A 25,865-nucleotide genomic window follows, 5' to 3' on the forward strand; every position below is an offset into this window, starting at 1 on the left:
TTTAAGATCAGTTTCATCCTATCACACAGATGTGGACGTTTCACTAACAAAATGCAACACTGATAAAATCCAGATAACTAAGATTAGATACAAGTACATATATTTTTTTATGTTTATCGCACCGCTTATTATCAGCCATACGGAAATAGGAAGAGAATAAGTCAGTGCATCCAGTATGAGGAAAAGTATCATTTCTTAACAAGATGGATTTGGCCGTATTGCTGTAAATAAAAGCGACATACGCATTTCCATACTCATAGGGAAAGCTCTGCCAAAAACAGAGTCGATTGTACTCTTCCAACTGCATTTAGGGCCATTTGCACACCTGAAAACCATATGGCACAAACTAGGGAATGGCATATACATTTCACAAGATTTTGTGGATTCCGGGTGGTATGAATGTCGTCTCTTGTACACTCAAGTCTCGTTAATCCGACATCGTTGGTTGCACATGATTGTGTCGGATTAACGAGTATGTCGGATTAACTGAATTAAGTGATTTGTGATCGAAAATCGGACGTCTTCACGATAGATAATAACCGTGTGTACCTTGTAATAAAATCATTAAAACGAAATATCTATATCGTTATGTTGTTTATTCATTCATTCCTTAATTTATAATTAATTAATTAATAATTTTCCCATTTATTAATTAACGGATTAACGGATTTACGGGACTAAATAGCACTGAATCAATCGGTTCCCATCATTTGTGTCGGATAAAGCCGAATGTCGGATTAACGAGTGTCGGATTAACGAGACATGACTGTATGTGATTCTGGAAGCGTTGCTTCTGTCAGTTCACCCAAACAGGATCGTTTGCTGCTATGAAAATTACATGAACTTCGTTTCACGGTACGGTCGTATATCGTCGACAGATATTGTCTTTATTGATCAAAGTAGGCATATACGAGTTATCGCTCAGCAACAGGGCGAAAACGTATGCAATTACAATAAATGGAAAAGTTTCACGGAATATTAGGTTCTAACATACAACACAATTCTGTTTTGCGTTACCCTAGTCAACCAATATAAATTAATTGTTTTTTACAAAGCATTGTTTACTAACAGCTACAAAACCCTTTCCATATTCATAAGAAGTACCTACAAAGAGTCCTTTGTAGGATTCCTATTAAGAAATGCGTTAATGAATAGCATAGCGAGGCCTAAATGAATTGTCGGGGTGGTATCAGGCACCAAGAGATTCATAAAGAAAGAAGCATTCCACAAATACCTCTAAATTGAGGAGCAGCAACCTCATTGTATACTACTGGGAATCGATCCCCTGTCGAATGTGAAGCCCACTGAACACAGGAGAGAGTTGACGCTTAGTCCTCTGTTGACAAATGTAAGCAGTATTCCCCTTGACCGCGTCTTCCTTCTTATTAGCTTCAAGAAACCATCGAAGATCTCGCTAATGATTCTTACATGTCTTTGTAATTATAAAAGTATCACCGGGCTTGAATATCGTTTGATTGACTGCATCCTAAGCATAGGAAATCAGACTGAAAATATATGAATAGCGCCGTGATTGCAGCCGCGCAGAATATGAACATCAAATCGAAAACAAGTTCGAACCAAACCATTCTATTTCTTATTATCAATAGAAGTTCAGAACAAATTATAAATCTCTTCAGAAAAAAATGTCGACCCTTCAGGGAGAAAATAGGAAACGGAATTGTAATGATCATGATGAATATGAAATATACCTTCCAGTATCCAATTAAAATATAACAACCATCTAGAGTTCCCTATTAGCAAATCTTGACAAATATTAAATTCCAATGATTAATTCCAATTTTGTCTTCTGTTACAAGAGTTATCTGTTCTGATAAACAAATAGTGTGAGGAGGGATTGCTGCCCAGAGTGTCTCCATTATTTCGCCTCCTTGGAGTAAGATTGGTTGGTTTGTTGTTTAAGGCCGCACTCAGCAATATTCCAGCTATATGACGGCGGTCTGTAAATAATCGAGTCTGGACCAGACAATATATGGATTAATATCATGAGCATCGATCAACGCAATTGGGGGATCGATGACATGCATCAACCAAGTCAGCGAGCCTGACCACCCGATCCCGTTAGTCGCCTTTTACAACAAGCTTATCCCGCGATATGCCAAGGAGAGGCACGGGCCACCGAGCCGTTGGTGCCCGTGCCTGTAATAAAACAGAAGATGAGATTGGGTTAAATGGCCGAGGGTGTGCAGGTACTAGTGGGCTACTTAGCTGCTAATTGTATATACCAAAAATGCTACCGTTGCCATGGCCACGCGCGTGGCCGACGGCGATTGCAGCTAGCGCTGCTGGCCTGAGACTGCTACCGCTGTCCGGCCCCCACGGTAGCATATTTAAACGCTACCATTGCTTGGCAACTCCCACGTTGCCAAAAGCAGCTCCACGCTGCTGGCCTAAGTCAGACTGCCGCTGCCCGGCCCCAGGTAGCCGGCCAAAGCAGATCCCACTGCCCGGCCCCATTAGCAAAACCGTTGTGCGGCTCCCGCCGCGGACCCAACTGTCAGCTACGGCTTGACAAGACTACTTCCGCCTCCGGGCCCACATACGTGGCAACTGTTTGCCCCAACGTATGTTATTCTACGATAAGCAGGTAGCCTTAAGCACGAGTATTAATTTGGAAGCAAGTTAATTTGTTACTAGCAGTGTAGCCCACAAGAACCCCGGATCCCTGGCATCGTGCCAGTAGCGCCTGGGCAGCATTGAGGATACGATGATCTTGGTGTCAGGAAGCTGGAGTTGTATCCGAAGGATTGATGCCACCATGTCAAGGTAGAGTTGGCTGCCTTTGACCGAGCACAGGTCGTTGGAGCCCAGGTGAATGATGAGGGCTCTGGGGCTGCGCCGTGTCGCCTTGACCTGTGCATCCAGAATGGTGTCCAGCTCCTTCCACTTCATCCCCCCTCGTGCCAGCCATAGCATCCTCGGTTGGTTCGCGCTGGTGCCCTTCAGAAGCAAGTACTGCCGTGCCCTGGCCATGTAGCTGGATCCCACCATCCAAACTGTAAACAATAAGAAGTGTAGTAAGTACCATGAAAGACTATTTGATTTAATTGTGCAACATTGAATTTGTTGGTAAGCGTATGTAAGCATTGTAGCAATCTGATTTCCACCTGCCGTATTGTTGTATGAGGTGTTCAGGCACCCCGTTCATGGCTGCTGATGTGGCTGCCCCAATGCGGAAGGAGTGCGAAGGATAGCAGGCTGTGTTTATGTTGCTGTGTGCTAAGGCCTTTTTTAGGAGTGCCTGGAATTGGTACCTTGTAACGGGGGAATGGTCAAAGTGGACGAATGCATGTTGTGGGCCGGAGGGGCGCGCCTCCAGGTAGTGCTTGATGGCGACTACCGGACATAGCGGATTACCTGGTATAGGTGACATTGTAACTGTTGTCCCCATCCTATACTGATCAGACTTTGAGTGTGGTAAATAGATTGAAAGCTGCTGGGGGTTGCCCGAGAAGCTTAAATTCTGGATGGCGCAACCTGTTTTTGAGGGTCCAGTTTGGACGAGTTCGCTAACCCTAAAGAAACCGAAGAAGGCTGTGCAGTAGACTGCCTTGAACAGCCTGGCTTCATATGCTGATGAGCATACGTGAGGCAGATTGTTGGTTACTACCTGCAGCAGATCTGCAGTGATCGGTTTTCTGGTGTCTGGTCGGCCCGCTGATTTGTGTAAGCCGGTTACAATCTTGCCTACCAGGAAATGGTTTGTACAGTCGGTGAGCCCGTGGAATTTGTGGTGTGAAGACAGCGCTGCAATGTAAGTCTTGACTGTGTTAGGGGAGTGGTGAGTGACTGACAGATAAGCAATAAAGTTTACCACCTGATCCAGCGGGACTGGCCACACCTCTTGTAGCGGGTGTGCGGACCGGAACTGGTGCAAGGCATTGATGCCTGTTTGGTAAGTGGCCCATGTATTAGTAGACAGAGATTGTTGTAGGAGTCTGCCGGCTTCCTGCCTCAGATGAGCCATATGTTGCACGGGATAGGTGTGGGGTTCTGGTCCGCGGCTGGTGCTGCCTCTCGGAAGCGTTTGAGCTGAAACCTCGAGAGAGCATCGGCAATAGTGTTAGCAGTGGAACATACATACTTTGCCTTAAACATAATATTATATCGGAGACACTGCAGGATTAGGCGACGGAGTAGGCTCATCACTCTGGGGGCCTTGGTTGACTGCTTGTTGATTATTGTTACGACGGCTTGGTTGTCGCAGTAAAAGGGGACCTTTTTGTTTGCGAGTTGCTTGCCCCAGATTTGGATGGCCAGTGTGATGGGGAACAGCTCCAGGAGCGTCAAGTCCTGTGTAGTTCCATCCATCACCCACTGGGGTGGCCATGCGCCGTTAAACCATTTGCCCTGCATGTAGGCCCCAAAGCCGGCGCCACCCGCTGCGTCTGAAAACAGCTGGAGGAAATCGCTGTCCACCCATAGTTGGTCCTGAAACACTGAAATGCCGTTATAACTCGTAAGAAATGTTAACCACATTTGTAGGTCTTCCTTGACCCAGCTGGTAATCCTAATGTGGTGAAATGGTTGCTTACCTTTGCTAAGCAGATCGATTAGCCTGCGGCTGAATGCCCTTGCCATTGGTATAGACCTGCACATAAAGTTAAGCTTGCCTATGAGGGACTGAAGGGCCCTTTTTGTGACCTTGATGTTACCTGTTGACAGGATGTCTTGGATTTCCCTTGTTGCCTCCTTGATCTTGGGCTCTGGGATTCTGATCTGCATTGCAATGGTGTCGACTTCCAGCCCTAGGAATGTCAGTTTGGTTGTGGGGCCCACCGTCTTGTCGTGCGCAATAGGAACCCCAAGCTGTTCAAGTGTATTCACGCATCCGTTGAGGTTGTCTGAGCAGTGGCTGGTGCCTGCTGTGCCCCCCGTTAGGAAGTCATCCAGGTAATGCATGACCGGACACGTTGGAAGATGCGATTGCATGCACCATTGCAAGAAGGTACTAAAAGTTTCAAATATGGCGCAAGATATGGAGCAGCCAAATGGTAAGCATTTATCGAAATAGAACTCACCTTCGAATCTGATGCCTAGCAGCTCGAAATCGGATGGGTGGACTGGTATAATTCTAAAGGCCGACTGAATGTCGAATTTTGCTAGTAATGCTCCCTTTCCCAGTTGTTGCACCATCTGGGTAGCTTCATCAAATCTGGCGTACACAACGGAGCAGGCCTCTGTGTCTATGAAGTCATTTATAGATTTACCCCTGGGATAGGATAGATGGTGAATTAGACGGAATTCCTCCGCATGCTTACCCAGGTGCTGACCATATCCTGGCTGCTTCTTGGGCACCAGGCCTATTGGGGATACTTGGAGGTTGTCTAGGGGGGTGTCCTTGAAGGGGCCCGCCATCCTGCCAAGGTCGACTTCCTTTTGTAGTTTTTGTTTCACGTAGCCTGCCGTATCTTGGTGTGTGGCTGATCGCAAGTTTCGTGCCAGGCGACCCGTGCGGCTTCCCTGGAACTCGAGCTTAAAGCCAAAGCTAAAACCTACCCATAAATAATTTGCATCTCTGTAATTGACCCTAGCATATTGGCGTAACCAGGGTGCCATTTCATTGAGATCCACGGGGGAAGGGGCCATTGAATTTACCTGCCTTGCCGGATGGTTTTGTTAGGAAAGGGCTGATTGGGCTTGTATGGGGTCGGTTGGACCCCATTCCCTCGAAAGCAGGTCCTAGAGCTATGGGAATGTTTGCCACACTTACCGCATTTGTGAGTGTACTTACAGTTGACCCTGCTACAGCCAAATTTATTGAAATCCCAGCATACCTGACTGGCGATGTCCCCCTGTACGCGTGTCATTGCGCCCCGTCCGCCTGATTCTGGTTGTAGTACCGGCTGTGTTACCATGTACTTCAGCCACAACTCCCCGTCGATGTTGTCCCAGCGTCGTGAGGGGTCCCTTGACATTCTGTGTCGGAATTGTTGGTCGTAGGTTGACCAGGCATCCCCCCCGAATCGAAGTGCCGCCGTTCTTATGGTTTCCATGTAGGACAGCAACCCCTGGGTTGTGCGGACCTCGGAGTGCCTACTAACGTAAGTACACATGAAAATGTGGAAAGCTGAAGTCCAGCTTGCCAGGGACAGGCGCTTTGGTTGCTGTTTTATTGGTTTAAAAATTACCTTACCTGAGGAGTCATACGCCATGGTAATCGTACCGTCCTCGTGACTTCCCTCGGTGTTTGGTAGTATTGTGCCGAGGTCGACATACTCGCCACGCCAGATTTTTTCCCTCACCTGTTGTTTGACGTGCGCGTCTATTCCGTCCGCACGGAAGGAAAGGGAATCCCCGTATCCGGCGATGTGATTGGCTGGGGCCGCGTCACCGTCGGCCTCGTTGTGCGCATCGGGGATTCTCCCTATGTTGGGCGAAATGGCGGGAGAACTAAAACCAAGCCTTACCTGTTGGTTTGCGCTAACCGGGCCGGGCGCTGAATGTTCCAGCAACTGGAGTATTTTTCCCAGTTGCTCGTTTACCTGGGTAGCCGAGTTGGCAACCTGCGCGGCATTTACAAGCTGCGCCGATTGTACGTTAATTCTGTTGCCACCTTCGATATTTCCGTAATTGGCAGACTCACCATCAGCTGTTGTCTCCTGTACAATGTGTACTCCCGGGGTTTGTCTTCTGGTTGTCCTGGCCTGCTTGGCTCCCCTCACAAGCTTGTGGTTGACGGTTGCTCTTCTCTTGGGAGGCATCACGAAAAGTCGGGGTGGTGAGTTGGTATTCCACAAGCGTAAATTGTCCCGAGGGTGAAGTTCGGGAGTAGAGGGAATAAATGCCATACGGCGAGTGCTGAAATAGATGGTATTCAAAGCGTAATCGGCGAAACGGTCGCGATTGTGTAAATGCGATACGGCGAGTGTTGGAATAGATGGTATTCAAAGCGTAATCGGCGAAACGTTCGCGACTGGGTACAAAGGAAACGTAAAATGGGAAAGCGATTAGATACAGTGACACACGTGTGTACTTGGGGAAGGGCTCGCGAATGACGGACTAACAAAGGGCGGGATGATGCTTGCGCGGGATTATTCCCCGGGCACGGTGCCGAGTGGTGGCCCGGGGTGATTGAGTTACGGGGGGTGATTGGGTTACAGACGTAATTAGCCCATGGTTTGGACACGCGCGATAAAGTCATTTAGTAGTTAGAACTAAATGTAAATAGTCACCTTTTACGGCAAGCATAGTCACCTATTACGGCAAGCATGGGTTGCTGAAGACCTATTCTACCCCGGATCTTCACGGGTCTAAATAGTGTGAAGAGGGATTGCTGGAGTGTCTCCATTATTTCGCCTCCTGGTAGTAAGATAACACTTGTTCTGACCAAAACAGTATTGCGACGAGGTTTAACTGTTATAGTAGGTGTTGCGCAAGTATTTGATGCTTAATGGCATCGTTACAGCGAAGTCCGAAGTCCGTCTTTGGATGGTCCCCAAGAGATTTGCTGATATTAATGTGATATTAAGTTCATTCTTTAGTAGTTCACATTAATGCGTCATTCCTCTTGGATTTTTGTCCTTGTCAGATGAGAATGATATAATTTAGAGATAACAGGGCTTCCTTGGGATAGTTAACACATAAGTCAAGTTACTCGGTGTTGACCTGAAGGAATTGCTACAAGATGAATACTGACAGATGGTTTTGGTTTTCATGGAATTGCTACAAGAGAAATACCAACAGAAGATTTTTGTTTTTATCGAATTGCTATAAGAGAAATACCATGAAATACTGCTAGCGCGAGTCAGGGTAACCTAACCGGAAGTAGCAATGATTTACTTACATCGACATAAAACAACAGTACATCGGTGACAAATATGATTCTTTTTTGACGGTAACATTTATTAGCTCTTTAACCACAAATCTCCTAGTGTAAGGCCACAAAAATGTAAAGTGTATGTTTGAACTATTTTGATTGTCTGAACTCTTTAACTGCAATTTCAGTTTACTACTTTCTGGTGGAAGGCCCTGAATAAACAATCCACACGTATTTGTTAATATAAAACCCTTTTGATTATAGTTCGGATTGTTTGACTGTACAGACTGTGCGGGTGTACAATAGTGGCTGACTGAATCGGTACTGGGCCTGTCAAGTCAGGTGTTTATAACCAGCGCGTCATGAGTCAACTGATGATATACTGGTCGATAAATTCCAGTGCAAATACACAGATGACAGCTTGCCGATGGAGGGTACATTGAGCACTATGGTGAAGTACAACAACCCTTATCCATGTAACGTTAAGGCGGTAGTTTGGACTTCATTGTAGGTGCAGTTTCAAACGTTGCTCTATTAACTATTAGACTTTTAGTTTCAATGACGATATACGGAAGACTCAGAAACTTAACGTTCGAATCACTCTCAAAATGTTGGTGGAATCGACGGCCACGGTCAAATGATGTCATGCGACGTATATTGATAATCGAGTCTGGACCAGACAATCCAGTGATTGACATCATGAGCATCGATCCACGCAATTGGGATCGATGGCATACATCAACCAAGTCAGCGTGTCTGACCACCGGATCCCGTTATTCGCCTCTTACGACAAGCATAGTCGCCTTTTGTGGCAAGCATGGGTATTCTACCCCGGATCTTCACGAAACCGTATATTGATGTAGCCATATTTTGTTGATGACATTACCCTATTTGTAGGTCTGTTTAACACCGACTTCTGTTGAGGTTCTTTGTGTGAATACATATCATCATTGTGTTGTATATATTGGGTTGTGTTACGGATATCACTATGCTCAGAACATATTCGGTCGGTAGTTCTTTTTCAAGGAGACCGCCTCTGTGGTCTGGTGGTAGAACGTGGTTCGATCCCCGGCCCCGTCATACGAAAAGACGTTAAGAGATGGTACTTGTTGTTACCTGTTTGGCGCTCGGCATTAAGGGGCTGAAACAAGGGCACTTTACTGTGTCTGAGTGGGGTATTTATGTTAAACTGCTGCATGGTATCTCCGTGGGCTAGCACTATAAATCGGAATCAGTCCGGACTAGTACAAGCAACCACACACACGTGCATGCACGTCGCATATAAGTGCAATAATCTTTGACGCGATGTTAAACCCCATTTCACCACCTCACCTCTTTTTCAAGGCCTTATCATTTGCAAAACCTCTCGCTCTGTTCAACTACCACCCAACGTTGGGCAGTTGATGGCAGACCTCGGGCTTCTGTAAATGATACTTACATGACAAATAGCGTCATATTAACTCAAATGTTTTCCATGTTTCGATTTTTTCAACAACGAAAATTTCAACCATTTATTTTGTTATAACCTAAACTAGATAATTTGGGATTTGATCACAATATAACTGTATTCGACCGATAGAAAGACGCATAATGTACAAATAAGTTGACAAATAACACCACAATCGTCTCACGTAAGATGACCATTCAAGAAACATGATCAGTTAATGTATCTACATTGATAATTATCCTCAACATTTTTTCCAGATTTGCAAGAAGAAAGTCATAGACAGTAAATACATGGAACAATTTCTTTAATGTGCGGAATAAGTGCGTGTTTACCATGTCTGTCTTTCAGAAAATCAACGTTTGCATTGCATGTTTGTATATTATGTACATAGTGAGTGACTGAGTTAATATTTAACGTCACATCGGCAATATTTCAGCCATATCGTGACGAGAAGATAGACATTAATAATACATATATTTAAAGGACTGCCTCCGTGGTCTAGTGTTTGAGCGACCGCCCGTAGAGCGGAAGGTCCGGGGTTTGGTCCCCGACCGCGTCATACCAAAAGACGTTAAAAGATGGTACTTGTTGTTACCCTGTCTGGCGCTCGGCATTAAGGGGCTAAACAAGGACTGGTCGGTTCGGAGTCAGTATACTTTGTCTGAGTGGGGTATTCATGTTAAACTGCGGCATGGTATCTCAGTGAGCTGGCACTATAAATCGGCATCAGTCCGGACTAGTACAAGCAGCCACACAAACACACACACGTACATGCACGTCGCTATATAAGTGCAATAATCTTGGACGCGACGTTAAACCCCATTTCACCTCACATATATTTAAACTTTATAAAAACCTGTCATCGAAGGACAGTACGATAACTAGCATATCACAGATTAGATTTAAAACTAGTTGAGACACATTTAAAAGAAGAAAGAATGAGTTGACAACACAGAATAAAAATGGGCTAGAGATCGCCAGCAGCTGAAGGTAGATCACCATGCTAGGGTCCATGGGGACTAACAGTACTTTTGCTACCTACATGGACCCCAGCCAGTTTTACATCATTCCTTCAGCTGTTGGAGATTATGACAAATTGAGCCAAAGTTAAAGGAACATATATTCTTCTATTAAAAACGTGGTCGAAATAAATATACTTTGAAAGACGTGGTCTTACATACCCTCTCAGGGGGACAATAATTATACACTACTTCAACCCCCTTCGAGGATACAGCCACTAACAATCTCAGTTATGGATTTATTTAGCCAATTATAAAATGAATATATTTATACACAAGACAGTACAATCAAAATTTATGAATCTATTCAATTTCTTTTAAAAAGCCAATAATTAAATGAGGACTAATAGTGTTAAAAAGATCCTTCATAGATTTAACCTTGAAATATTTATCCCTTGTGATGGAAAAATCAACACAGTCAAGCAGGACATGCTTGACCGTGATTGTTTCATCACAAGGAATGCAGAATGGAGGATCCTCACCATTTAAAATATTCATGAGTGTAGCAAGAATGACCAATACGACATCGTCTTAATACGACCTCTTCAAATCTGGACTGACAACCCAAGTAGGTATAACCGATATTTTTTTTTATTGCATGTAATTTATTTATACCCACTTGGGTGTCCCACTTCTTTTGCATTAGATCTCTGATGAAACATCTAATGGCAGGTTTATAATCACTGTATGGTATAAGAAGTGGTGTCACAGATTTGTTGAGAGCTGCCTTAGCAGCAGCATCAGCCATTGTATTACCAACGATCCCAACATGGCTGGGTAACCAACAAAAGACGATGTCGTATTGGCCAGTGGCAAGATCATTAAATAACTCAAGAATTTCAACTGAAAATGGATGTTTACATGACATATTAATAGCCTGAAGGCACGAAAGTGAATCTGAAAAAAAAAATGAATTCTTTATATTTTGATTTGTTCTTGATATATTTTAGTGCTGTTAAAATTGCGTGTGCTTCTGCTGTGAATATGGAACTATTATCGGGTAATCGTGAAGATACTGTTCTGGATCCAATGACAGTGGCACTAGCAACTGTGCCCCCATACTTGGATCCATCCGTAAATATAGATTTATAAGTGTTTCGTAATTGATTGTATTCTTGTTTATAAATTAGTGGATTTGTATCAGATTTCTTAAGTCTAGATAATGTGAGGTCTACATTTGGCCTAACCATTTGCCAAGGAGGCGATGAAAGCAGTTGTGTGGGAGCTATATCTTCAAAGTTAATCTTCACAGCAGAAATTACTGATTCTTATTCCATGTGGTGGAACAAGAGATGTTTTCTTATTTTAAATATCTTCGTAAAGAGGATTAAATATGCATTTAAAAGCTGGATTTGACTGATTAGAATATAATTTAGTGATGTATTGTAAAGCTAGTGTCAGGCGGCGTTGTTTAAGAGGAGGCTCATTCGCTTCAACAGACAGACTTGGAATAGAAGTACGAAAGGGTCCAAGGCAAAGCCTCATTCCTTGGTGATGGATTGTATCTAGTTTTTAAAAATTACTTTTACGTGCTCCACCATAGACGATGGAGGCGTAATCAAGTTTTGAACGGATCAGTTACCTGTATAAGGGTTGTCTGATCCCCTCCCCACTTGGAATTAGAAACAACTTTCAATAAATCGAGTGCCTTCAGACATTTAGTGAGTGAGTGATTTAAAGTGTGGTAAGAAAGTTAAATGGCTATCAAAGATGAGTCCCAAGAATTTGGCCTCCTTTACAACTTTGTTAGGGGTCCTATTCAAAAATAATTCAGGGTCTTTATGGGGCTTATATTTTCTGCAGAAGTGTATACAGTTAGTTTTAGATTTAGAAAATTTAAACCCGTTTTCTAGACAGCACTTGTGAATTTTATTGAGACAGATTTGTAACTGCCTCTCTATTGTATGCATACTTTTCCCACAACATGATAGATTAAAATCATCCACAAAAAGTGATCCTTGCGCAACAAACCGATCCTGATTATAATAGTCAGACATAGTTGTACCCACTCGGACTTGAAATTGCCTGTCTGTTAAAAACTGAGAAAGCCAAAGTCATGTAAATCCAAAGCCAAAGTCATGTAAATCCTTTAAAATGCCATGCTTCCAGGTAGTATCACATACTTTCTCAAGATCAAAGAAAATTGATACTACGTGTTGTTTATTAACAATAGCATTTTTAACAAAGGATTCCGACCGTACTAAATGATAAATAGTACTTCTATTCTTCCGGAAACCACACTGAATATTTGTGAGAAGGTTATTGGTTTCCAGATACCAAACTAATTTATTATTCACCATTCGTTCAATAGTTTTGCAAACACAACTGGTTAACGATATAGGGCGATAATTTTAGGAATCTGTATGATCCCGGCCAGGTTTTGGTATGGGGACTACAATGGCATTATGCCACGAAGGAGGAAAATTCCCTGAAGTCCATATTTGGTAAAAAAATATCTAAAAGTGTTTCAAGACATGATTCAGGCAAATGCTTCAATAACTGATAGTGGATATTATCATCGCCTGCTGCAGTATCATGAGCTTGCTCAAGAGCGGTGTGTAGCTCATGCAGTGAAAATACTTCATTGTAATCTTCACCATTACTAGAATCAAAAGTATATTTTTTCTTTTCCTGTTGTTTCTGATATCTCTGACATTCAGGAACATAATTTGATGATGAAGAATTTTTGGCAAGAGTTTCGCCAAGTTTATTTGCAATGTCAATTTTATCAGTTATTTTAATGTGCCACCGTCTTTAAGATGGTGTACAGTCGATTTGGAACCTTTGCCTTTAATTCTTTGAACCATGTTCCACACCCTGGACATGGGTGTGCGTGAATTAATTTTGGAGACATAGTTTCTCCAAGACTGGCGCTTATTTTGTTTATAAGCACGTTGTGCCTTGGCACTTGTAATTTTCACAGTATTTAAGTTATGTACTGTAGGATGTCGGCGGAAATATTTTTCTGCTTTCTTCCTACACTTTCTTGCTTGTTTGCAGTCATTATTAAACCATGGTTTACGAATATGAGGATTTGCAGAGGACTTAGGGATTGTTTTGTCAGCAATATCACCGATTTAACTGTTTTAACAACAGAAGCATAAGATTGGCCGGTACTGTTGGCAGGTGCGACTAATCTTGCTTGTTTCCTGGCATCGGTGAAGCTGATCTTTTGCTCACATTTGATTTTTTTAATAATGCGTTGAAACTTATAGTCACTGCAGTCAGTTGAAGAGGACATGTGATTGCCTTGACAGTTTGCGCATTTCATAGGTTAAGTGCAGGTATTTCCTTCATGATCAATGTCACCACATCGGAAACATGTAACCTTACCTGTACAGGAATTCTGTCCATGCCCATATTTCTGGCATTTGAAACACCGAGTCGGTCGTGGGATGTAGAGGTCCACAGGCATAGAAAAACAACCAACTTTTATAGAACTTGGTAATGCTGTCGTATCAAAAGTCAAAAGGTGTGTGTTGGATGGAAAATCACGGCCATCTTTGTAAAGCGTTTGGCTTCAATCACACCTTGACTGCGAAGTTCTGATACTATTTCATCAATGGTTTCATCAGCTAGACTGCGATCACGATCATGGATCAGGCCTTTGCTGAAGTTTAGTGTCTTATGGGCAGAACATGTGACTGGTATATCAGCCAATTTAGTAGATGTCATTAAAATTGATGGCTGGTGATTTTCTTGTGCATTCTAACAAAAGAGCGCCAGAACGTAATTTCTTTACATCTTTCAACTCACCTGCTTTACCTTTTAGTCCTTTCTCCAAAAGAAATGGTGAATATGAAGCTAGAGTACGATCACCCTTAGCTTCCATTACAAGGAACCTAGGCCAAGTATCCCTTTCAGAATACAATAACCTCGTCACAGTTTCATCATCAGATGAATCAAGCTCAGAATCAGATTCTGATAATTGCCGGGTTTTTTTTGTGGATTTTTTTTACCCATGATTGTAATTAATGTGGTTCAGCAGACCTGTCCCTGCCCACCATGGAGCGCCAACAAGGGCGATGCCGTACGTAAGCGGAATTCCCGCAAACTAGCATCATAGGGGTACAGGAATGTTATACTCGGGCAGAATGATAAAATCCACCAGATTAGCCCATGAGCCACCGCCTTCTGGGCATACGACTCTAGGCAAAGTAGAAATTTAAACAATACATTTGGAATTTTAGTAACATATCATTCAGCCAAGACTAAAACAAATTTGCTCAACGTATAGATAAACTTGTGCAAGATGATATTGATGCACAGGGCTTGGCATGACCAGCCGATTGATAGGACCGGGCCCACTCTACCACCCGTCTTGGCAAAGTTAGGGTCAAAGTGGTGTGTTGGACTAAGGAACACTAATGCCGGTTCCGTCGTCCTCAACCACCAGAATCCCTTCCTCTGCCGACACAGGGATGCAATCCACGGCAAACAGGTTGCCCAATTCGGTCGCCTTTTACGACCAGTAATGGGGTGCTGTGGAAACATTCTGCCCCGGTTCCACACGGGGGAAGAGCTATTAGCGTTACCCAGCACTCACCACGAGGAGGCTGCTCTTCACGAATGCCTTCTTTGTGTGAATACATATCATCATTGTGTTGTATTTATTAGGTTGTGTTACGGATATCACTATGCTCAGAACATATTCGGTCGGTAGTTCTTTTTCAAGGAGACCGCCTCTGTGGTCTAGTGGTAGAACGTGGTTCGATCCCCGGCCCCGTCATACGAAAAGACGTTAAGAGATGGTACTTGTTGTTACCTGTCTGGCGCTCGGCATTAAGGGGCTGAAACAAGGGCACTTTACTGTGCCTGAGTGGGGTATTTATGTTAAACTGCTGCATGGTATCTCCGTGGGCTAGCACTATAAATCGGAATCAGTCCGGACTAGTACAAGCAACCACACACACGTGCATGCACGTCGCATATAAGTGCAATAATCTTTGACGCGATGTTAAACCCCATTTCACCACCTCACCTCTTTTTCAAGGCCTTATCATTTGCAAAACCTCTCGCTCTGTTCAACTACCACCCAACGTTGGGCAGTTGATGGCAGACCTCGGGCTTCTGTAAATGATACTAACATGACAAATAGCGTCATATTAACTCAAATGATTTCAATGTTTCGATTTTTTCAACAACGAAAATTTCAACCATTCATTATTTTACAACCTAAACTAGATAATTTGGGATTTGATCACAATATAACTGTATTCGACCGATAGAAAGACGCATAATGTACAAATAAGTTGACAAATAACACCACAATCGTCTCACGTAAGATGACCATTTTTCCAGATTTGCAAGAAGAAAGTCATAGACAGTAAATACATGGAACAATGTCTTTAATGTGTGGAATAAGTGCGTGTTAACCATGTCTGTCTTTCAGAAAATAAACGTTTGCATTGCATTTTTGTATATTATGTACATATTAAAATAGAAAAGTGCAGCAAAGAGGGTGTGGGTCATCCCGGCACAGTCAGGCTGGTTAGGCTCATCATCAGCTCATGGCCCTTGCCCCTCTACACGCAGCCCAGACAGAGAATGGGACTTCTCCCAGGAAGCGCTGCCAAGTCAAACCCGTACAGAACTTTTCGGAGAATGTGAAGACTCCCCAACACTGCAGCCTTCTGCATTACCCAGATTGTCAGAAGGGCTGTATTCCTTGTAGAAAACCCTGGCACTCTCCCATTGTCAGTCAACATATTGAGAGGTACCAAACCTAAGGCACCGAAAACAACCTCTAATATCAGTCCAGTAATCAGTAAATACAGCGACAAAACCATTTCCATTTCCAATAGAAATCTCTGCATAAAGCAGAGTCGATTTACGATTCCGACTTACATGAGCATGTGTTTATGAATCACTGTCAAATAGTAACTATACCCACCGGTGGCAACCGTTACAAATACATGCAAAGGCAAGTCCGTTGTTCACCTAAAAAAACACGGGAACATATGGTACAAGTGGAAACAGGGAAGGGCATCGAACCTACTTTTTGTAACTGAAATGCCCTCCACATGGCTACTATGAAACTTTTTTTAGAAAGCTTTACCGAGGCCTTGTAACCTTGATCAAACAACTTCTGAGCAAGAGTCGTATGTCGTCTTTGAAATCTTGGAAGAAAGAGCATGCTCAGTTGTATCTCAAAAGTTGTAAAATGTAAACACCAAAAGCTGGAGCTGCTGGAATATTGCTCGACATGAAGGTTAAGTTGACAATTGGAAAGTTCATCCCTTAGTCTTGTCTAAGATATTAATGCCACACAATAGTAAAATGAATGTTTGAACTGTGGGGGTGCACTTTCAGTTTAGTTCTTTCTGCTACTTTGTACGTGCTGTTTTGCGGTCGGTATTGCATACTTAATGAGTTCAGATAATTGGTGCATGCCTGCACAAAACGTAGCTGGAAGAGTAGAGGTTATCGGAGCAGTAAAGATTTAACAACATTCCAGCACTAACGCGGCTGGGGACATTGTATCTGGAATCAAACCTTGGTCTTTGGCGTGACAATAAAACACCTAACTTCTAGACTACTTTAAAAAACAAAATCACTCACTCAGGCTTGTGTTGCCCACCGAACTATTACTGGAATATTCCTAAAGGTGTTTGAAAACCGTACTAAATTACTCATCAAGGACTTCGTAAACTTCAACGACCTTCATCATTTCGTGTTTCTCCACCCACTTTAAACTGACACAACGTGATATAGCTTAAATATGATGACAAAGCGGTGACTATCCAATCACATTATCTATTATCAGTAAACACATTAAACACACATCAACACAAAGTGGACTCTCGGTTTGGCATTTAGTTGTTCAGACACTGTGTCATTGTTGCAATCGTTGGAGAAATCTCCGCTGTTCGTGTTGGATCTCTTGTTATTCATTGATAGAAAAAACAACGTTTCCTTGGGAAACCAAAATATCAAGGCGATAAAAAAAAGGCGATAAAAAATGAAATGTTCAAGAGTAGGTTGTGTTTATTCGTGCTTCTGACGAAAAATGTCAGTCGTTAATTCACATTTAGGGAACAAAAATGACATTGATCCCTGTCATCGATTTTATGGATGGGGCTGAGGTTGCTGTGTACTGCGCAACTGTGGAAAGTAGAATTATGTTCTATTGTGTACTGCGCAACTGTGGAAAGTAGAATTATGTTCTATTGTGTACTGCGCAACTGTGGAAAGTAGAATTGTGTTCTATTGTGTAGTGAGTGACAAGGAAAGTGACAGATCGAAAAAGTCTAATCATTTTCGATTCAGCTGCCCTGATTTTCCTTAATACAAGATGGGTCTTTCTTGTTTAATTTCTTGCACGACAAGGGCTTCCAAATTTGAACACGTGTCAGTGGTGGTCTGACAGCATGTATTTCGAGGTCAATTCTTTTAATTTGTTATTGTGATATAATACCACTGAAACAATAACTCAAACCCAAAGACAATAAACTCTATATGCAATAATACTGTGGTAGTCCTTCTCCGTTACTTTTGTCAGTATAATATGGGCAGAGATTGACACATGTCAATGACCTTTACTGCTTTTATGAGTTAATGAGTGAGTTTTGTTTCACGGAACCTTTAGCAATATTTCAGCAATATCTCGGCAGGGAAGAAATTTGCTTTTACCCATGCGGGAAATTGAGCCCAGTCTTTCCGGTGTAGGCGGCGGGCCCTTTAACCACTAGACTACTCCATCCTCAACCAAAGTACACAGGTTTGCTGCAGACAGACAGAGAATCACAATCCGAGAGGGTATCGTATCTTGGCGGACTGAGGACCATCAGTGTTTCTTGCATATGTTATAGTGCAAACCATTTCAATACTTTTACTTAAAATTGTGCAAACCATTTCAATACTTATTTAACATTTCATTTATCTAAATACCTAACTGGTTCAATATGTTTCCAAGTGCACCGAAATTCTATGCCCTTTGTTTAATATATTCAGTAACCATTCGGCGTATCCCCTCTTATCATTATCCCCTCCGGGGACCCTTAATCTCCAGCGCTATCTATAAATTTTAATCAACACCTCCTAACGTCGCCGGATCTTAGGTATATACATACACGTGGGACAATGACCTTGCCACACGTTACGTAATACCTAGCTCTACAAAACCCGACTGACATGGTCAGTCAAGGAGACAGCCTGGAGACACCCAGAAGATCGACTCGTGTAAGTGACAGAACGGTTCTCCCACCAGGGAATACTGGCCATTTGGTCCCGGTGTGCGTTCTGTCACGTTATTATCAACATGTACCTTTTCGACTTATTCCAAACCATCAACAATAAACATGGCTGCTGTCGTCTTAAACTTCACCCCTGAGTTTTGTCATCCGTCATCACCCTGAGCTACCATCCGAGGGCCGAAACGTACGCCCTTGGACACATATTCACCATGCATTTCACCCCTGGGCCAATCTTGCCCCATCCACTCGCAAGGAAACACGTAACACAATCTCGCAAGCTCGGATGTTCACACAGTTTAACCAGCGCTTTGAAATCGTTCACACTTCCATGAACCCATCCAAACTGACGTTCAATTTTTAAATGAACCAGACATCTATTAACGATGCAAGATTATACACATAACGGAAAGTACCAAGAAACCTTTCTTCGGGAGGTGTTGCTATAACATATTGATTTTCACTAAATACATGTAATCAGAATTCACTAGTGAGTGGAGAGTTTGCACATGTCTTGTATTGAAAGAAAGGTGTTCGTAAACACGAAAGAGCTGGAATTGTCATCTGCACATTTTCAAACTGATTGCACAAACACTAAGATCACTTTCACATCTTCTAAACTGTCTTTCATTTAATATATACATGGAATACTAACTTGTATTTTATTTATGGCAAGAAGATTCTCAGTTTCTCCTTTTATTCTCAGCCAGTTTATTTTGCCCGACTTAAAGCGTACGCATGACTGTGACACCATTACAAATTAGTAGCCAAACATTTTCCATAGAGAAGATGAATCTGTTACACCTTTGTGCGAAACCTGGAATATATTCACGGTGCTCACGGTGCAAATTACTGAAATAGATGAATATGGAAAATGCAAAATAATGCTTCAAGCATTTCATTTCCAAACAGTGAACACTTAAAAAAATATAACCATGACGCATTGGGTGACAGAAACAAAATGGCGTCATTCATTTGTTTTACTCAAACACTGAGGATAAATGAAGATGATTCACGCGCACGTTCATCTCTTATTCAACACTAACACACTGGCAGGTGCTCAATCTCAAGACGGGCACGGGTGGAACAGTCGTGTAAGACCCAGGAATTCACCGTGCATTGTGAGTGAGTTGGTTTTAACGCCGCTTTTAACAGTATTCCAGTTATATCGCGACGTGTCAGCTTAATGTGGGAGGAAAGCCCGAAGTAATGCAGGTCTCAGACGTTAACCACTTCGGTGAAACCCACAAGCACGGGTATGTTGCTGACAAACCTAGAAACATAATCGGGGCGAATCGGGAATCGAACCCACAATCATAGGTTTCTGGCGTGTCCAAGGGACGCAACTCTGCACAGCGAATCACGGCGGCTTAGACGACTGGGCCACCCTTGCCTCCGCTGTGCATTGTTTGCTAGATCAAGATACAAATATATTACAAACAACAAAAATTACAAATTTGTAATTAAACATAGCGAAAACCCAGCTAGGTACATTTGTCTGTTTAAAAAAATTTCAACGTAATAAACTCAATATGAGATTTCTTTTAAAATCATCCCTTTAATTAAAGAAAAGCCCCAGGGCAGTAAATTATTTTAGTTTAAGGCCGTTCGTGTAGGATTCTGGTGATTTCATCCAAATAATGCTTTCACAAACGCCAAACCTCCCCAATGTGATATTTTTATGACGTTCACTAAATCCTTAAATCACCAAAATACTTGGAATGACAATGCCACAAGTTGTAATGAATAATGAATAATCACAGACAACATGACCAAAGACCCCCTTCAGATGTCGAATTACAAAACAATATTTTCAGTTCCATGTATTTTTGTTTTTGATCCGTGGTCCACATAATATCTATTCCATTGCACATGAGCCAGTCCTACGTAAATCGTTTATTTTAAAGGCGGTGGATTATAATCCTTTGTATTCCTTAAACTTGATTTAGACAAAACATTCACAATGATTGCTCGTTTGTTCTAAAATACATTTGTATGATGTGTTTCTTTTGATGACATTTCAATTTTTCCGTGCAAATCTGTGTCACCACATAATACTTTGAAGAGACTTCATCAGTGTGCTGAAAGCTTCAACTAAACGTGAAACTGGCCAGCTGCTAACATCATGCATTAATTTATCAATACATTTATCCATTAAAATGTACAATTTAAATTGTTTATGTAAGTAATTGGTGAGTGAGTTAATGCTTTACGTCACATGTAAGTAATTGGGATGGTATATAATGAATATATATGAAGTACAGCAGTTTGATGTATGTAATGTAGATGATACATATATATATATACATAATATACAGGAGTTTGATATATGTAATGTGGATGGTATACAAAGTATATATATAATATACAGCAGCTTGATGTATGTAATGTGGATGGTATACAAAGTATATATATAATATACAGCAGTTTGATATATGTAATGTGGATGATATATAATGGATATATATATATGAAATACAGCAGTTTGATGTATGTAATGTATATATACTGAGAGGCATTAAAAACGCACACCAGTCAAAAGCATGCTACAGTGATAATATCCCACATGATATAACATTAAAAGATCATAAAACGTGAAATGGAGATCAATCTTGACAAAATGACGTTGTTTTTCTCAGATTTTAATACAAACCAGTGACTCGAGAGCATCTCAAATAGAGAAGGTATGAACTCAAAGTTCAAAGTTCAATAACGTGTATGCCCACCTTGGGCGACAATGCATGTCTGAAGTCTGTTAGGCATTGATAAGCACAGTCTTCGAATACACGCCTGTGGAATGGCCCTCCATTGCACCTGCAGAGCTTGAGTTAACTCAGCGACAATCTGTGGTGGTTACAACTGACGTCGAACCCTACAGCCAAGCTCGTCCCACAAATGTTCAATTGGATTCAAATCCGGCGATCGAGAGGGCCAATTTAACACCTTAACATTGAGCTGTTTGAGGTCGGGCATTATCATGTTGGAATACCAGTTGGTTAACGCCACGTCGAGGTCCTATCACCATGACACCTCCACCTCCACAACGATCATGTTCAATAACGCAGTTTCGAGCAAAACGTTCATGGTTCCGTCTGTATACACGGATGCGGCCATCTGGGAAATTGACGTTGAAGCGCGATTCATCTGAAAAGATGACATCTCTCCATTGCCTGGGAGCAAGATGACCACCTGTAGCTGCCCAACGTTGACGTGCAAGACGGTGGGCGTGAGCCAAGATTTGCCAACGGATGTTTCGTGCAGCAAGGCGACGTCGGACTGTGCGACAACTGATTGGTCGTCCCCTTGTTCCCATCATGCTGTTCTGAAACGATAACTAAGGTGACTCACATTGATGAGTTGGTCCTGCCTCCGTGACGTCACAGGCGGCGTTCTTGGTCGAGGACGGTCTGCAACACTCCCAGTTGTCCTGTGACGGTGCTGCAGTCGGACAACAGTTAATCGATGGACAAAGAAGTGCGCAGCGACGTCTCTCGACGTCTGACCAGCTCCCAACATCCCTATAGCTTGGTTCCTCTATGCGTTGGTACACCGTGGCATCGTGAATATGCATGATACCCTGCCCGCACTTTTTAAAAGGCCCACGTCCAAATTTTGCACGTACACCATGTCTTTATTCTGATCGTCCTGATTTCCCACATTTCACCTTCATGGTTGCGTTTTAGTCGTCAAGCCACTGCGTTCATGGCAGTTGGATTTCAAACTCATGATCAAACATTTGATGTTCTACATGGTTCTGTATACCCCTTTACTTCAGTTGTTAGACACATAGACACAGACAACGCCGACTTTTAACATGATAATGCGTGTGCGTTTTTAATGCCTCTTAGTAAGTATAAAAGAAAGCATTTTGATGTTTGTAATGTGAGTGAGTATGGTTTTATGCCGCTTTTGGCAATATTCCAGCAATATCACGGCGGGGGACACAAGAAATGGGCTTCACACATTGTACCCATTGTAATGTGGATGGTATATAATGCATATATATATATATAAATATACAGCAGTTTGATGCATGTTATGTGGATGTACATCATTGTATATATAATATACAGCAGTTTGATGCATGTAATGTGGATGTACATAATTGTATATATGATATAAAGCAGTTTGATGTATGTAATGTGGATGGTATACAAAGTATATATATAATATACAACAGTTTGATGTATGTAATGTGGATGGTATACAAAGTATATATATAATATACAACAGTTTGATGTATGTAATGTGGATGGTATACAATGCATATGTATAATATACTTGATTCCATTTGGCGCAAACAGCAATACTGAGGTGAAAATTATACGATTGGATCACTTAAAACCTGGTGTTCGTGAAAGTCTCTGTCGAATGAGATAATGTTGCATGAATTGGTAGTTCTATGACAAAAACACACGAACAACATATATTATTTTGAGTTTTTAAATAATAAAATAGAATAAGTTCACCACATTCAAGCATATAATCTACTGCCTTTTGTGTGCAAATAGAGTATCCATGTCTCATAGAATTGCCACTAAAATTACAAAAGTATCTGCAAGCAATTGTTGTCGCTTTGCCTATCTGTAGATTTTACACTACTGTCTAAAAGCCAAGTTTCAGCTTGAGCAATAATCGACTGTTTTCACTGTCTGAGTTTCCAATAAAGCAGCTCATTAATTAGAGTACTCCATTTAGTTCTTCATGTATCGAATCTCCGATGAGCTATAAATGTTGGACATAACATTTTACTCAGGAATGTTTTACAATTCTATTTCCTTTCTTGTATCAAATAATATTTTGAATTTCTCTTCCTGTGGCCTTAGAACTGCCGCCGGGATGTAAAAATCAAATCGGAAACATATTTTGTGGAAGCCATTTCCTATTATCAACAGAAGTTAAGAGCAAATTATAAATCAATTCAGAAAAGAAGTCTACCCTCAGGGGAAAAATGGGAACCCACATATTATTGATCGTGTTGAAGATGAAATATGATTTCTAGTATGCAATTAAAATTATAACAATCAGTTCCGTATTAGCAAAACTTGACAAATATTAAAACATATGACGTCTTTAATCCAATTACCCCTTCTGTTACAAGAGTTATCTGTTATTATAAAAGAGTTTTCAGATTGAAGAGGGAAAGATGGAGTCTTTCCATTGTTCCTCCCTCACGAGTAACAAACATAACACGTGGTCTGGTCAAAGCATTGTCTCGAATAGAGTTAAATCGTGTGTATATGTAGAAACCCCCCACATGTATTAGATACTTAATCATATTGTTACGGCGAACTTTGTCTTTGGTTGGTTCCAAAAGAGACTTTACCCAATTGCGTTGTCCATGGAACTTTTCGTCAGGGTATTCTTACTGTTTCCCTTGATTTACTTAATCAAAAACAGGACATAAGTAATAACTAAGATTCTTATCAAACGTCTAATTGTATCAGCTATTTAACAACAAAACTCCTATTGCAAGACATTTTTGCCATACAAATGTCAGTGAATGTTTGAACTATTATTTTTGTCAAAACTCTTAGAATGCATTTCACTTTAGTTCTGTGTGATGGAATGATCATCACAGAAATATTTGTTCCCATAAAACCTTTTTTGATTTCATTTCGGCTACTGTGTATAAGAAGATTTTCAGGCATTACTGAATATTTGATAAGTACAAGTATCTTGTATCTGCATGTGGTTGCGGTACTCAGCAAGAACACTAACGATACTCTAAAACTGTTGCATTAAATACCGGGCAGTGTGATTTTGATAATGCCCTCATTTTGCCTAACGATAAGCCACTATTTAAAACCGCATGTCATGTGACAGCCAAGCGAAATTTGGTACTATTCCGACTGTATGCTAAGGATATGTTGATGATTCACTATCAAAGGTTACCTGATCCTGCCCCACCGGTGGAATCCGCCACAAACACGAAAAGGCAAATCAATCGTTCACTAAAGACAATGTCTATTCCTCACACAGGTTATTTACCATCCCATAACAAATTTGCGTAATATATACCTATTAATACTTAATAGGTATTTATAGTATTTTTAGGAATTATTTTATTTATCATTAAAGAATATCGTGCAAAGAAAAATGGAATCGGTAAAGTTCAAATGTCTTCTACAGAACTACATAAGAGCAAATTCATTTAAAGACAACACCATGTAGTGGCTTCAATTGTTACAAAATTGTCTTTAAAGACATTTATGTCGACGTACAGAACGCTTTCCTACCAATCATGTCCAAAGTAGGTGACAGATTTAGTCACCAAGGAGAACGAAAACATTCGCATTGTGATGGAAAATGCCAAAGAACAAATGCTCAAATATAAAAGGGTCCCATGAGAGATCTGGGATGGCAGCTACGGTTATCACAGACACAAGAACATATGCAAGGTTCAATGTATATGGCAAGCTACTACATCACTCAACGTTGAAACTGAAAGAACATTCGTGAGGGAAGAGTTAATTTGGACAAAAGTGGATCAGACACTAGTACTTTTCTTGCCGTAATGATTTGGTACCTGTGAAAAACATTCCATACTCTGCAAAGAAAAGTATGTAACAATCCCAAAAAAAGCGTCCAAACCCTCGATCGCGCTTGTGGTGCTGACACCTAGTACTTAGGGCAACCCGGATTCTAGCATACCACAATACACCTCATACACGCCAAAGGGACGCAACTCGTCACACCGATGTATGGGTTTAGATATTTGGGCCACCCACGACCTTCATTAAGATAAGAGTTCAAGGCAAAAAGTGATGTCACTTAAGAGAAGCGATGCAAAGGCGGTTTGCATAAGGCACATCTTAACGATACAAGAATATGTATAATGTTCATGCTGACACTAAAGGTCCTGACTTAGTAATATGGTGTCAAACAATTTTATCCACAGCTGACTTCATTTGACTGAATGTGCCCTATGATTGAAGAGCTGAGACAGGCTGATCGTCATAACCAATAACAAATGTTGATAGTAATTGGTTCCATGAAGACGTTTTACTGTATGTGTACCGTAGTTAATATGCAATTTAGAAGTATGGACTTTGGTAAGAGAAAATTGATATTATGAATTTTAAATAATAATTGGGTTTTCTGGAATCACAGAGAACATAGTGGTTGTCTGAAAACGTATGAAGATGCCTGGCAGCAAGGGCTGTGTATTGAACGTATGGCAAGGCCTTTGTCCGCGATGTTTGTCATGTTTCGACTTATTGATGATGATGATGATGATGATGATGATGTTGATGATGTTGATGATGTTTTGGATTAACGCCGCTATCAATATTCCAGTGTCCTCAAGGCGAGGACACCAGAAATTTGCTGCACACATTGTAACCAATCGAAACATGATCTTTAGTGTGAAGAGCGGACGAATAAACCGGCATGCTTCCCCATCGCCCTGATAGTTGAATAGAATGTCT

The 25,865-nt window shown here is 41.6% G+C and overlaps 1 protein-coding gene and 1 pseudogene across 1 annotated transcript in view; both read right to left on the minus strand.

The window, feature by feature from the left end:
- LOC139465141 (uncharacterized) overlaps window positions 1-25,865 on the minus strand; it is a 101,112-nt gene that overhangs the window by 14,694 nt on the left and 60,553 nt on the right. The gene's annotated exons all lie outside the window — the stretch shown is intronic.
- Window positions 4,622-6,782, minus strand: LOC139464291 (uncharacterized; annotated as a pseudogene).

The sequence above is a fragment of the Haliotis cracherodii genome, unplaced genomic scaffold, assembly GCF_022045235.1.
Source record: "Haliotis cracherodii isolate W230 unplaced genomic scaffold, xgHalCrac1.p SCAF_17, whole genome shotgun sequence".
NCBI classification, from domain to species: Eukaryota; Metazoa; Mollusca; class Gastropoda; order Lepetellida; family Haliotidae; genus Haliotis; species Haliotis cracherodii.